At 40.3% G+C, this 11807-nt stretch overlaps 1 non-coding gene across 1 annotated transcript; it reads left to right on the forward strand.

The window, feature by feature from the left end:
- Positions 1-7435: 7435 nt before the first annotated feature.
- Positions 7436-7647, forward strand: LOC114091164 (small nucleolar RNA U3). Its single transcript, XR_003582467.2, has one exon. It is a non-coding gene; the product is annotated as a small nucleolar RNA U3 (small nucleolar RNA).
- The last annotated feature ends 4160 nt before the right edge of the window (positions 7648-11807 follow it).

The raw sequence follows: 11807 nt of genomic DNA on the forward strand, positions 1-11807 counted from the left end.
ATAAAATCTAGAGCCCTAAACATATCATGCTATTATTAATGCTTCTTATAATATGTTAATATTCAAGGTGCCATGTTTAAATTGTTTTTCCCTGAGCTCCAGGTTTTTCCCACAACTTGCAGAGGTAAGGAAGGGTAGAGAGGGGGAGAATGAGCCTCAGTTTACCCCACTATGCTCATAGCCTAAGTAAACCTAACTACTACATCTACTGGGAGCTAAACCTCAGACCTGCCCATACCAGAATTTCTCAGTAGGAAGAGGAAAAGATATTGTTAGTATAATATTTCCTAATTTTGTTTGTCCAACGAAGAATGCTTTATTATACTGAGATACAAGGCTATCAAATATAAAGCTGCCCTATTGTTGATGGCTCCATATATTTTTTCTTTTGATTTTTACATATAAAATCCTTATAGGCAGGGACTGTGTATCTTCATGGGTCATTTTTCCTCAAGAAGTGTTTGTTGAGAGCTGGATACACACCAGTGGATTGAATGGGGGAGGACTTTGAACTCTGCATGACTGCCAATCCACAGCCATCTTGTGCTCAGCAACACACCTTTAGGTTGCCAATTTTAGTAACATACAACTTTGTTGCCCTGACCACAGCTGTATGAACCAGAGGATCAGCACCCAACCCAAAGACATCCATCTATAGGTTAGCAAGCATCACAGAATCTGGTTAAGTGAGACAACTTTGCCCCAAGGAGAATCCCACACTGGGTAGGATGCAAAAGACTAGCTTCTTTCTTTAAGGCAACTGAAATAACAGATACAGTATCTTTTGATGGCTTCAGGGGAAAGAGAAGCTGAGTCACTAAAATGGACTTCCATGTCTGAGGGAATGCTCACTAATGATGCTGTTGTTAGGGTATCATTGACCTTGATGTTCAATGACCAAAACTAACACTATTAGCTAAGGGATGTTCCAGTAACCACAAGACTTAGCAGGACATGTGCTGGGACAGTTTTGCCAACTCTTTTCTTTCCCTTGTATCATTATGATGAATATCCTTTATTGGAGTTAATTGGAATGTGTCTCTATTACTTGCATCCTTAGAGAACTAATTAACAATGTGCCAGTGTGCCCAGTGCTGGGAACATCATGATGAGTTTGTGAGCTCTATTCAAAGAGGTGAACTTGTAAGTGGAAATGTCCAGTAAGTGGAGTGTTTTAGTTTCCTATGGCTGCTGTGGCAAAATGCCATAAACTTGGTAACTTAAACGAACACAGTTTTATTCTCTGAAAATTCTGGAAGCCAGAAAACTCCAATCAGTTTTACTGGAATAAAGTCGAGATGTCAGGAGGGCTAGCTTCTTCTGGGAGCTCTAGGGGAGAATTTATTTTCTTGCGTTTTCTAGACTCAACTTACCACATGGCAAAAGTCTTGAGAATAATGTAAACATAGAGGTCTACAAAAGAGGCAGCCAGACCAGGGTAGGGGAAGCCAACACATAGGGAAATTTCCTTTTCTCCATCCTCTCTGACTTGTCCATCATCTCAGGATTCCAGGAGAGAGATGAGCATAAAGACTCTGCCAATGTGTCACTCGGGGTGCAACTGCACAACTGTCTGTCCCATCTCAATAAAAGTCATTGAGCTTACTCCTTTCTCAAAATAGAACTTGGGAAATGCCTTCACTATCCCACTTCTCCCAAATAAGAGTGCAAAGATATAGGCCAAGAGTCAAATGGGAATGAGGTTGATGTGCTCCAAAACAACAGGGGTTGGGAATGGGCAGAAACATAGGTGATGTTTCCTAAGAAAACACCCAGATATGAGGGGTTTTTTGTTTTGTTTTACTGTGGATGAGGATTGTGATTTGAGTTGGAGATGTGATTTGAGTTGGAGGACATTGTGTGGTATTTATCACTTAGATTTAGGGGAAGGATTTTGAGGGAAATGACTAGCTAGTCATTAGAAATCATTTCAGACACCAATAAAATTGATGTGGAGGTTGCATTAGGAAAGGAGGCTTCATTTACTAGAGGATAGGAAAGTTAATTAAGCAGCAAGTGTGTTTATAAGTAAGATGCTCAGACGAGTTAGTAATGTTGTCCTTGTCATTATAGGTTTTCCTGGTACAAAAATACTCTGTTGGCAGTTATGGGAAAGGTTAATTTTCATTAGGCATTCACTTACTCATTGCAAAATGAAAATGTGTGTGTTAGTCAACTTTGCATCATTGTCCTTTGGGATAAACAATCTCTAGGAAGAAAATCTTTATTTTTGTTCATGGTTTCAGAAGGATAGCTCATAGTTGTCTGATCCTGTTGCTTTGGGCCTGAGGCAGCACAGTAGGTAATGACAGCAGAAATATGTGATGGAGGAGGCTTGTTTACCTCATGTAGGCTGAGAAGCAAAGAGAGAGACAGGAGGGGGCCTGGGTTCTATATCCCCTTAATGAGTTAACTTTCTTCCACTAGGCGCCCCCCGCCCCTACCGTTCTACCACCTCCTAATAGCACCACAGGTTGGCAACTAAACCTTTAGCACATTGCTTTTTAGAGAACATTTGAAATATAAACCATAACTCTCTCTCTCTCTCTGTGTGTGTGTTCTCAACCTATATATATATATATATATATATATATATATATATATATATATATATATATATATATATATTGTATACCTCATAATATAGTCAGGTACAAAGACTGTATCATGAGGTAGACAAGGATTCAAAACTTGGATGGATGGATGGATGAATGGATGGATATGTACATGGATTGATGAGTGTGTGGGTACATGGATGTAAGCAGGGATGCCTTGTCATGATTGGAAACTCTAGCTTTAAGATCTCTGACTCTGAATTCAGACAGAGGAAGTAGGGAAGTATCATTAAAAACTTGTGTAAGAAGCATTTGCAGCCATGTGGCTTCATCTGGACTGGTTGTATTTGGTTTCTCCTGAAGTTCATTGGGGTTGGACCATCTGTGGCTTATGTTTGGGGTGGCTGAAAGTGGCTTTTCCTTCCCTTTACACAGAGACTATCATGATGTCCTTTTGCTTTCTTCTCTATCTATGTCAACTTTATCTGGATACTCACTGCAAATGCTCATGTGGGCCAATTCCATTACATTGCTCCACCCAAAATTTGCTGGATACCATTATCTAGAATAATTGAGCTGATTTCAATATAAATCAAAAAAAGCCACTCTCTGAATAATGTTTGGTGATTTAAATTGATGGCCCTGTATACCTTAAGGGTCTGTGGTAACATAGCCTGGCCAATTTCTCTTTTGCCCCTGGCTCTATTGGGTCTCATCCTACCTACCCAGGCTGACCTTTTGCCCTGCCCCGCACTGCAGCCAAATCAAACGACTCACAGCTGCCCTTGTGCTCCTGGCTATTTCAAGCATTCTGTGACTTTGTTCATAGCGATCACTCAGCCTGAAGCATCTTTCCTCTCTCTCCATTTCTCTCCACTTTTCCTTCCTTGCTTTTACCAATCCCCGAATACTCAAAATCCACAATATTATACTCAAAGCAGCTTTCATTGACCTTTCTCTCCCATTTCCACCCATTATCAAGTACTTTCTCCTGTACATACTTCTTTAGAGCAATGATAAGCCCTCAAATAAACTTATAGCAAGAAAAAAATAAACATACAAAACACCACAAGCAAATTAGTCAATGTAAAAGTGACCAGAATCTGAGGAAGGTCCACAGTGGAGATGAAAAGTAAGAGGCCCAGTCATGCAAATGGGCCAGATGGGGATTAAGGGATCCTACTGTAAAAAGGCCAAATGAACAACCAGAGCAGTCTCTGTTGTTTCTAAGTTAAACATTTTTATTTCTCAGTTGAATCTATTTCTTAGAAATAAACACATCCCAGGACTGAGAAATACTGTGACTCTGAGAAGATGATCCCCTTCTACACTCTACAGATCTCCAGGTTGCACTCGGAGCTCTGGTCAAGGCAAGGGACACTCATGGGAGCAGCCACATTCATCTTGGATGTTAAAGGGATGACATCAGTCACAGCCAGCTCACCTTGTTCCCTAAGACTCCAGAAGGACATTGGAATTATAGCAAAAACAGCCCCACCAGTGCTCCCACTGGGCATGTCAAGGTGATTTAGGATAAGGCTGCAGGAGGAACACTTCAGCCTAATCCATAGAGACCGTGGGATGTTATTTCCTGGCTTGTTCTTTATTTCTCAGCTGAGGATGGTACTAATTTCCTGTAATAAACTTTAATCGTTTGGGCACTTCCTTATTATTTTTTTATTCTTTTGGCAACAGATTTATTAAGATGTAATTCATATACCATACAATTCACCCATTTAAAGTGTACAATATCATGGCTTTCAGTATATTCGAATAATTTTGCAGCCATTGCCACAGGCAATAGCAGGACATTTTCATTACCCCAATAAGAAACCTCTGAACCATTAGCCATCATCTCCCCAAATCCCCATCATCCTCCAGCCCAGCCAACCATTAAGCTATTTATTTTCTCTCTATATATATTTGCCTATTACTGACTATTGAGGGCTGAAGTATGTCCCCCTGAAATTCAAAGGTTGCAGTCCTAACTCCTAGTACCTCAGAATGTGACTTTAGTCTTTAAGGAGTTGATGAAGTGAAAGTGAGATCAAAAGGATGGGCTGTAGTCAAATATGAGTAGTAACATTGAAGAAGAAATTTGGGCAGAGTTATTGAAGGAAGCCCATGTGAAGACACAGAGCCGATGGCCATCTCCGAGCCAAGGACAGAGGTCTCAGAAGAAACAAACCCTGCTAACACCTTGATCTCACATTTCCAGCCTCCACAACTGTGAGAAAATAAATTTATATTGCTTAAGCCACCTACTTACCCAGTCTGTGGTAGTATTATGGCAACCCTAGCAAACTCATACCTGGACATTTCCTATAAATAAAATCATACAATATTTAGTTCCTTTGTAACTGACTTCTTTCCCCTGGCATAATATTTTCAAGGTTTATCCAGATCGTAGCATGTACTCGTACTTCATTCCTTTTTATGACCAGATAATATTCCACCATATGGATGCACACATTTTATTTATCCATTAATTATTGATGAACTCTTGGGTGATTTCTACTTTTTGACAATTTTGAATAATGGTTTTCTAAACCTTCATATGAAAGATTTTGTGTGAATTATGGTTCGGTTTTCTTTTTTTTAATATTTATTTTTTAGTTTTCGGCGGACACGACATCTTTGTTTGTATGTGGTGCTGAGGATCGAACCCGGGCCTCACGCATGCCAGGCAAGCACGCTACCGCTTGAGCCACATCCCCAGCCCCATGGTTCAGTTATCTTGGGTAAATATCTAAGAATGGAATTTCCTGGACACAGGTAACTCTATGCTTAACCTTTTGCAGAACTGCCCATTGGTTTTCCAAAGGGTCTGTACCATGTCACATTTCTAACAGCAACTTATGAGGGTTACATTTTTTTCCACATCCTCACCAGCACTTGCTATTATTTTTCTTTTTGATTACAGCCATTTTAGTGGGTACCTCATGGCATCTCAATGTGGTTTTGATTTCCATTTTTCTTATGGCTAATGATGCTTGTTGGCCATTTGTATTCTTACATAATGTCTATTCTGATCCTGTGTCCATTTTTAATTCACTTATCTGTCTTTTCATTGCTGAGTTATAAGATTTCTTTACACAGAAAAAAATACAAGTCTCTTATCATCTATATGATTTACAAAGTTTTTCTTCCATTTTATGGGTTGTCTTTTCACTTTCTTGATGGTGTTTTTTGAAGCACAAATAGTTTTAATTTTTATGATATCACACCTTTGGACGATATTCCAAATTATAAGCTGCATCATTCCAGGGTAGGGCTACATAGAAATCTTGCATACCTGGAGTTCCTTTTAGATAGGGTAACCTCAATTCCACAAATTAAATTGACACATAAGACTCTTGGATTTGGAAATGAGCAGCCTGAGGAATTGGCTGCATGAGAAGGAATTGGTGTGATGGTAGAGGCATCTAGATCTTTGAGAACAGCACTGCCAGAGCTCCTTATACCATCTTAAGTTTCCTCCCAGATGCAAAGCAATGGTGGCAAAGACAATTTTTCCCAAGAATCTCCAGTGGTATGGCCAGGCATTGCTCCCAGATGGCTCAGAGCCTACTCTCTGGCCCATCTTGATTTCCCACGATCTACTTGATGTTCTTTAATAAACCCCTTTCCTGCTTAAACGAACCAGAATGGATTCTGTTTGCAACTCAGAACCCTGACCAATAAATAGCCATTTGAATTAGAATAAAGGAATTCTGGGATTTCAGAAACTACAGAATGTGTTACTTCCACAAAAGTAAATTTATTTCTGTCTTTTTTTTTTTAAGTGAGACCTCTTATAGTTTATCAGTTTGGCCCTGTTTTCTTACAATTCTTTAAACAAAACCCACGCAATTCTTAATACAAATTCAAGACTTTCAAACAGCATAATTTTCCCTCATGGGAAGTTTACAGAAGTGCGGTGAATGTGCTCAGTTTATCCACAGACTTAACTCATCTAATGATCAATGGATGAAGCGCAGGGGGCAATTGTGAACCCAGGTGGTGGAACAGAACATAGATGTTGGCCTCATGGAAATAACCCGGAGCACTGGTCTTACTGGTTTGAGCTTAAGATGCTGCACAATAACCAGGAAATGAGACCTACCTTCCTCTGAAGAAAAATGAATAACAGTCTTGGAAAAAGGTAATATTACAATTGTTCCTTATGAATTGTTAGACCAACACCAACTAGATTTAAGGAAGAGACTATTGGTCTTTCCTTGGTTCTGGTCCCCATTTGGATTCCTAAGCCAGTTCTACATGTAGAGCTTTGAGACTTCTCAAATGTTTATGGAAGCCTCCTTGGACTGTCCCAAATTCACCAGATATTTTCCCAATACTCTTTTGACTTGATTAATAATTGGATCTTATATAAGGGGAACCACATTAATGAAAGAAGTCATGTTCAAAAAAAGCAAGACATTATGGAGATCAAGAATGCTTTTTTGTAAACTCAAGGCCACCAATGCCTATTCCAAACTTTAAATCTTCAGAGATCAAAAGTCCTGCTAGAGGATAAAGCATACCAAAGCCATAGAGAAACGTTAGTTTTGGCAAGATGAGCAAAGAGAAGTGGGAAGAAAGTAAGCAAACAAAATATAGAGAGGAAATTCTACCTTGACTCTTTTCACAGAAGTTTCATTGAAAAACAACAAACAATCAGCCAGCAGTCTTTTTATATCATTGAACAAATAATTAAAGGAAAAAATATTCAAAATGAGCGACCTCTGCAGGCTCTGCCCTTTGCAACACGTGAAACTCTGAGGCTAGAAAATTTTATGGAATTTAATTTCTTCGGTAATTAAGAGAAGGCCAAACATCATGCTAACAGCCTCAGGTGGATGGCATTTCCCTTCTAGGTAAAAAATAGACTCACTCTGAAGCCCGTACTGGCAGGGACCATTTCTATGATTTATTATTAGAGATGTTTCTCTGAACATACAGGGCACCAGAAGCCACAGAAATGAGGTGTAGAGTTCTCTCCTGAGTATGAAGTCCATCTTCAGTGAGGGTTTCATTGCAATTGTCATTGCCAATGATGATATTTTCTTTTCCTTATTTTTTCAAGTGGATAAAATTCAGTCTGAGTGCTTGTGTTTAAAAAATAAAGCAAAATAAGGAGAGAGAGAGAGAGAGAGAGAGAGAGAGAGAGAGAGAGAGAGAGAGAGAGATATTGAGATATTAAGGGGAAGGGGAAGAAATGAAAGAAAAGAAATATACTTACTCTTCTTCAGTGTGGATATTCCATTGGGTCAAAATCCATCCCTGAAACAACAATTCAATGGCCTTTAATAAAGATATCAAGTCCAGTACTCCACCAAAGAGAGATAAGAAGTCATTCAGCTGTTTTCCCAATGGAAACAGCAGAAATGCTATTCAAATCTCCCACCACAGTTGCCAATTTCCATTGATTTAAAAAAATAAAACCTTATTGGTTTAGAGAACAATAATGCCATTTGCAAAGTTGACTATAGAATGAAAACATTTCTTCTTTCCTTAGCACATATGCCTCCAAAAATTATAAACACAAGCAAAGAGCAGAAAAGATCTTTCATTTCAAATTTACTGAGCTCAGAATTAGGACTCCAGGTAGGCTGAGCGATATACAGTCTATAGTGTTAGTTCTTTTGCAAGCAGAACTCATGTCAATAGAATAGGGTAAATAAGGTGAATTGGGTTTCATAGTGAAAGCTCCAGAAATCTGCCCTGTACAGTCAGTCTGGCAGTTTAAGCCCAACTGCAGCTGCTGGCCTCCGCCCAAAGAAAGAAGTCCAACCACATCCTCTACCTGGGTGCACCTGAATTTATGCCTCATTTCTTTGCTTGCTCCATGCTCTGTGAAACTGATCTGAGTATATTTCATTTTCATTGAGAGAAACCCAACTCCAGGTCACAAAAATCAATAAGAGCCCTGTATTCAGTTTGGCTGCAAAGTTAGAGAACAAGGTGAGAAATGGTCCCTAAGTTAATAAAAGGAAATAGAACACACACATATATGCTTGCCCACATTCAGGTGTCTGAACTCACTTCCATATGGGCTGCCAGACAAAACTAATTGTAAACCAAGCTGGCGGACAGCACAGAGAGTGATTAGTTGTCATGAACATAATAAGAATATCTCCCCTCTCCTCCCAAAGGTGAAGAAAGTTAACAAAAGTAATGTGAATGAGATCTGAGGGTATCACCAAGGGCAGTAATTCCCATCTTTTTTTTTTTAACATCAGTATGATTTCTTTTCTTCTTATTTATTTTTTAACTTTATTTATATTTTATGTGGTGCTGAGGTTTGAACCCAGTGCCTTACACATGTTAGGCAAGCCCTCTACCACTGAGTCACAGCCCTAGTCCCAGTAATGCCCATCTTTTGCTGAGATTTAAGTCACTTGATACATCATTTGAAAAATGTGGACATAGACATACCTATAGCACATGAAGGGAGGGTGAGGGAAATTTTTAAAAATTTTAACCTGTTATAAGGTGAAGAGAGCATTCCTGTCCTAAGGTCTCAGACCAGGGTCCTTTCTTTGGAAAATACCTCAAAATTTTATAGCAAGTTTAGGTAACACATGTAATCACCCATGCAAGGTGCAGGGTAGGTGGATGTTTAATTGAAATATCCCAGGGAGTTAAGGCTGCAGTTGAGGAAATTGACTTTTGAGAGCAAGTACAAAGAAACCCTCACTTGCTGTCAGATTTGCCTGTGGATTCTCAGTGCTGGAGTAATCTCACAGGCTGGAAAGACCTTATTCTGGATACAGTATCAATAATCTCCCAGATTCTGGGATAAAACTCCCAGAAGCTCAGACTGTTCCCTCAGATCTGTCTCCATAGATTCAAGAGAACAAACCTTTATCCACATGTCAATATCTCACTGAAACATTCCTGAGCAGAGATGTCTTCTGGTTGCCCTTCTCCTCTGGGAAAAATAGGAAACTCATTTGGACCTTCATCTGGTCTCCTCTGAAAAATTCTGGGAGTGACTTTTTCGTCTGAGGTGTTAAGGCAAGAGAATGTCCCTACTAGAGTAAGAGCAGAGCTGACCCCACCACAGTGCTAAATAATTCCTGTATTAACCACATGTAATCTTCACAGCAAACCTTGAAGAAGAGTCAATGATTTTCCTTATTGTGCAGATGAGAAAGCTAAGACACATGGAGGCCAGTGACTTGTCCAATGCTGTGTAGCTCAGGCATGTGCTGTTGAGCCTCTGAAGAGTGTGTGTGTGTGTGTGTTGTGTGTGTGTGTGTTGTGTGTGTGTGTGTGTGGTTTATGACCAGCCAGTTCTTTGCAGCTCTTGAACTAGGTAACTAAAGCCACTAGGAAAGACTACTTCCATGGTCCAAACAAAGAGTATGGCCTAACTTGCTTGGGCCTGGCAAGGCCCTTCCTGCTGTTCCTAACATGTCTGCCCCCAACACATGTTCCTGACAATGTGCTCCTGACATATATATTGTAGATTCATGGGGTTTTTTTTGTTTGTTTGTTTGTTTTTTCACTTCTGACTATAGCAGAACTCTTTCTCCTTTCGGGCTGAACATCTGCCTCCCAAAGGTCATTTTAGGAACATTTCTTTCTACCCTTGCTATATGGTAGTAAGAAAACAGACATTCGAGACAGTTTTGAGCATGAATCCTGGGCCACTGACATAGGACCTCAAGTTCAGAATGTAATCAAACATCACTAGCTAGCCCAGCCTGGAGATGTAGTGCAGAGAAGGTACAGTTCTGGGTCAGACAAAGAAGCAGTGTTAACTCATCCTGAGGTATGACTGTGATAAACTGAAAACCCAAGCTGATCACGTGGCCATCGAGGGTACAAAGTCCTCTAAGAGGAACTAATGGAGGGCCACTGTCCCTTGGGAATTGTCATCAGCATCTGTGAGAACTTCCAGAGAAGAGGCCTTTTCTACCATGCTCTGGGGCAATGGTTCCAAAATGGAGCTTGTGTCCCATGGCCCTCATCTTCTTTTGTCAGTGTCTCCCCGTTTCTCTTGCCTGGGAGATGGCTGACTCCAGAACCTCTTCCTCCAGCTTTATGCCCTATGCAGGGAGCTGAGAAAGGGAATCAGAAGAGCTTTCATGATAAGAGCCCTGACCAGCCAGGCCGGGGACCAGTTTCACTGCATGTTACATTGGCAGTGATCCACACTGGTCCTGAAGAATCCCAGCTGCTGAGTCAAGATGGTGCCCACACGTCTAGAGCTTCTGGGAAACAGGGAACTGGAATGCCGCCCTGCTTCAGTGTGCCAGACCAAGTTTGTGGTAAGCACTGTGTACTCAGCTCTCAGCATCTCTACTGAGATAAGTGCTCTGAGATGGGTCAGAGCTGGACAGTTGAAAGCCTTTGAATATATGCACTGTGAATGGAAACAGGGTTGATCTCTTGAAGAGGATTGAACTTAACATCTGCCTATTTCCGAAAAGTAGGTTTTCTGGAATTCTACTCTAGGGACTGAAGGAAATAAACTCAGTTATAAAAACTATCTCAGTTATAAAAACTCCCTTACAATGTGCTCTAAAACTGGAAATGATTCAAATGACCATCAGTAGGTGTCTGGATAATGAAATCATGGTGAATCTATACAATGGAATATTTACTCAGCAATAAAAAGGAATGCATTATATTATTATGTTTGAGAGCATGGATGAATCTCAAAACAATTGTGCAGAGTGAAGAAGTCAGATGAAAGACAGGCCATATGGTGCCATTCCATTTATATAAAGTTTTAAAAAATACAAATGAATCTCTACTGACAGAAAGTACGTGAGTGGTTGTCTGAGGATAAGGATGTGGGCCAGGGAGAAGCAGGAGGGAGGGGCAGCGGGGAACTTTCAGGGATGATGGATTATTCATAATGGATTATTCATGGTCATTTCATAGACATATACATATATCAAAACTTTTCAAAGTATACATATCCGTGCTGGTTGGCTTTTTATCACTGTGACAAAGTACGTGAGATAAACAAAGAAGGAAAGATTGATTTTGGCTCACAGTTTCAGAGGTTTCCATGTACAGTCACTCGTCTCCTCTCCATTGTTTCTGGGCCTGTCGTGAGGCAGGACATCATGGCAGGAGGGCAAGCGAGAGGAAAGCTATTTTTACCTTGTGGTGACCAGAAAGCAGAGAAAGAAAGAGAGATGAAGGATTCAGGGTCTCCATAGACCATTCAACATCACACCTTCAGTGACCTACTTCCTCCAACTAGGCCACCCCTAAAGTTTCCCCCACCTCCCAATGATTCCAACAACT

Source organism: Marmota flaviventris, chromosome 14 (assembly GCF_047511675.1).
Source record: "Marmota flaviventris isolate mMarFla1 chromosome 14, mMarFla1.hap1, whole genome shotgun sequence".
NCBI lineage: Eukaryota > Metazoa > Chordata > Mammalia > Rodentia > Sciuridae > Marmota > Marmota flaviventris.